This window comes from Rhagoletis zephyria, unplaced genomic scaffold (assembly GCF_001687245.7).
Source record: "Rhagoletis zephyria isolate East Lansing unplaced genomic scaffold, Rhagoletis_zephyria_1.1 Rzeph_scaffold_00431, whole genome shotgun sequence".
Taxonomy (NCBI): Eukaryota; Metazoa; Arthropoda; class Insecta; order Diptera; family Tephritidae; genus Rhagoletis; species Rhagoletis zephyria.
In genome coordinates, this window is record NW_016157515.1 from 84,701 (window position 1) to 88,823 (window position 4,123).

General features: G+C 33.4%; 1 protein-coding gene across 1 annotated transcript in view; it reads left to right on the plus strand.

The window, feature by feature from the left end:
• Positions 1 to 4,123, plus strand: part of olf413 (DBH like monooxygenase olf413) — a gene marked incomplete at its 5' end in the record, with an annotated part of 196,099 nt that overhangs the window by 62,665 nt on the left and 129,311 nt on the right. The gene's annotated exons all lie outside the window — the stretch shown is intronic.

Here is a 4,123-nt window from a genome sequence, read left to right on the forward strand (position 1 = left end):
TGCGTATAATTTTCGTCACGAAATTGATATCATAAATTGTGTGTTTCTATTTAGGTCAGCTTTCGTCACTCGAAAATTTTACCTCAAAGAGGTGTTTTATTTGATATGCATATACAAGTAAACATATTGCACAAAAGCTGGTACTTCTATTTCACACCAAAGCTACCCTGTTTCCATGTAAATTAGCAAAGAAGCAACACGGTGCCACTGCTACGGGAGCGGTGCGAGAGAGACAACTGNCCTGATCATTTATGTATACATTTGTCTATATCTATCTCGATTCGTTTTGGCTGTTACAAACAACCGTTATGTGAACAAAATTAATATACCCTTGTGCACAAGTGCGCTCGGGTATAAAAACATCAAATATATCGATAACACTGTTCTACAAATTTTGTGGTAATCTCTTAAGAAAAAAATATTTTCCAAGCCAGTTTTCCTTTCAAAAAAGCGTTTTCGTAATTTTTTCGAAAAACGTATTTTTGGTACATTTCGAGCCTATTCGTCAATATCTCATCAAAAAATTATCCAATCAACATAAGCGACCTACAGTCCTCTTACAAAAATATATTATTTTGCCGAATTCGATGCAAATGATTAGTGCTACAAGCGACCAAAATCGAAAAATTGAAATTTCAATCATTTTCTTTTTACAGTAAATGAAAATCTGATGAGAAATGTAGATGTTACGGAACACAATCTGCACAAAAAATATATATTTTTGCAAAGAGCCCATCAATACCTTTCGAACTGTTGGTAGTTTCATGAGATATTGAGGAATAACTGAAAAAATACTAAAAATACGTTTTTCGAACAAATCTCGAAAACACTTCTTTGAAACCATGGGTATTTTTTCGTGTTCAACGACACAAAGTTTGCCTAACAACTTTACTTTGGAGAGGTTCATATTTCGTGTAAAGTAATATGTAATATGCCTTATTATAATTTTGTAAATATTCATTACTAAAAGATTAATACCAATGAAGCAAATGTGATATATGTTTAAAATTCATTAAATATTTATAAAAATATAGCATANTATTCATTAAATTTTTATAAAAATATAGCATATTCTACGTCTACATCCCATTTAATAAATTTTTGAAAATTAAAAAAAAATAAACATAGGGGCGACATTTTTTTTGTTGACGGTGCTGCGCATTTTCTTCCATAGAAAAATTTTGGCAAGCATACTTTGTATGGTAGAAAATCAAAAAAAGGGTGCGCTATTCAAATGACGAGGAATGTATATATGTATGTAGTATATTTTTGTTATTTTTATACTACGCAATTATATGTAGGTAATTTTTTTGAAAAATTGTCCTGCATTTTCAAAATATATTTATGGTCACCGTATGTATAGTGCTAGTTCGCAAATGCAAGTCTCGACTAAATTATGTTGGTAAAGATAACGAGTTTGCTTTACTCTGGATGCCGGCCAACTCGGGAGTGCGTGGAAATTAGACATCTGACCATTTGGCCACAGGTGGCTTAGACCAGGTATTCCCTGATCCGCAACCAGCAGCACTCCTCACTTCGACCATCGAAGCCACCATCAGAAACTGGGTGGTCACTTCGCTCAGCAATGACTGGGAGCCATAGAGTGGATGCAGGTGGGAAAAACTCATGTTGCCTTCAATCTCAGAAGGTCTATCTAGTTTTTTCCTCTAACTAAGAAGACGGGACTGCTGACTGGTCACTTCACGTGGCTCAAACACCTGGATGTGAAAGGCGTATATGACAAGTCCATTTGCCCATCCTGTTTTGAAGAGGATGAGACGGTGGAACACTCCTTGAGCTTCTTGCTTGCTTGTTTGTTTATCATCGATTTATCTAGATTCGATGTTTTGTTTTTTGTCAGTTTCTGAATTTGAAGTTTGGCGTAAAAAGCTTTGCAGTTTTGTTGTTTCAGGTTTTGTGTTTAAAAAATGCGGATGACGAATATTTTTCGCATCACTTTAAAACTCGGAGCTATAAAAATAAAAATGATGCCATCAACACAAGTAAACTATTTATCACATGCAAAGTGAGCCGAAAGTTGAGGAGTTTATTTATTGCTCTTAAAAAATATAACTCCTCAAAGCGAGATAGTTCTTTCATGGCTTTACGGGCTCTATTTTTTAAAACTTGCAAGTATGTAATCACATTATTTTAAAAATAGAATACAAGAAAATATTTTATTTTTATTTTTGCACTCCGAATTTAGTTTTGGAACTCACCCGCGATGCAAATTTACGTCGTTATATTTAATCTTCACATTTTTTGATGAGCTTTGAGAATATGTTAGAAATGAGCATCAGATGGTCCACCGAAACCAGTAAAGTTTTGAAACAAGTCTACGAGAAAAATAAGTTTGGGAACCTCTGGTATACTATGTAATATGTATACATCGTTTTAAGCTGTAATTACTTAAGACGTGTAAACGTCTGTTCCTCAAACCGGTCTATAGTTTTAGCAATAATCTCAGATTGGTTCTCTCATACAAACTTTCGATGTACACTTAGAAGACACAAACGTAAAGACGAAGTAATAAACAATTGAATTATAAATTTAACTAGTAGTTCAATCCATTTTCGCTCATTGTCAACTACAGCCGNACACAAACGTAAAGACGAAGTAATAAACAATTGAATTATAAATTTAACTATTAGTTGACCGTTCAATCCATTTTCGCTCATTGTCAACTACAGCCGGGTTTTACCATTCTTAATTGGAATTACTTTGAAGTTAGCGAGAATAACTTAAAACAAAACCGGATAATCTACATATTCACATTTTTAATTATGAAAATTTACAAATTATTTTTTTTATATAGTATATACATAGAAAAAAACTTGAAAGTTAGGGGGGCCCAAATTATCGAGGAGCATTTCCTGGTACTATTTTTGAATATATAGGAACAAATTTGGAATTTAGGGGGAATTTTGCTTTCGATGGTGTAGCGAAATGTTAGAAAATTGTGAAAAATGTATAATTTTGCATTCGTTTCCTTACTTTTTGGCGGCTAGACACTAATTTTAAACACANATAGAAAAAAACTTGAAAGTTAGGGGGGCCCAAATTATCGAGGAGCATTTCCTGGTACTATTTTTGAATATATAGGAACAAATTTGGAATTTAGGGGGAATTTTGCTTTCGATGGTGTAGCGAAATGTTAGAAAATTGTGAAAAATGTATAATTTTGCATTCGTTTCCTTACTTTTTGGCGGCTAGACACTTATTTTAAACACATTTTATTAATTTCATGCAGTTTTAATGTCGTGAATACAAAACACAAGCTCGAAAGGCTGATTTTACTTGTGATAGAAAATCCCAATACTCAGTTGGCACGATCTCTGAGAACAAAATCGTAGAGCTGTTTATAGTTTTAAAATATTTTAAATAGATTTGGCTCACAAAAGACTCTGGGATAGTCGGAAGTTTATAATAAATCTGTAGACAAATTTCTTACATATATTTTATGACAAAATATATTCGAAAGACTACACTTAAACTCTCTTAAAAAACTCTCTTTTTTATTTCATTTTAATTTGCACAAATTTACATACATATGCATAAGCACACTATTTAGTTTGCTCGATTTTTAAACAAAGCTTCTCAGCGGTGAAAAATATACTATTGTGAAAAACCTAAGAAATCGAAATTCACAATAGCGCTATTCTTCATCGAATGAGCGTCATAATACCAACTGAAAATTCGTTCGGNCTCGATTTTTAAACAAAGCTTCTCAGCGGTGAAAAATATACTATTGTGAAAAACCTAAGAAATCGAAATTCACAATAGCGCTATTCTTCATCGAATGAGCGTCATAATACCAACTGAAAATTCGTTCGGTCAGCACTTTCAACCACAGTCGAAGATCGAATGCAACTCATAATAGGGGCCTAAGTATGTTTCCAGTATTCGCTCACGTACATAAATTCATTTGTTAATATTTACATATTTTGAAACTCTGAAATTAAATATACTGAGCGATTTCGATATTTTGGAGCTATTTATAGCTCAACCAGCCACCGATGGAGCGCCCTTCCTGCCGACTATATCAACATATGAAATTGCTGTTGATAGAGAGAGAGAGAGAGAGAGAGAGAGAGAGAGAGAGAGAGAGAGAGAGAGAGAGAGA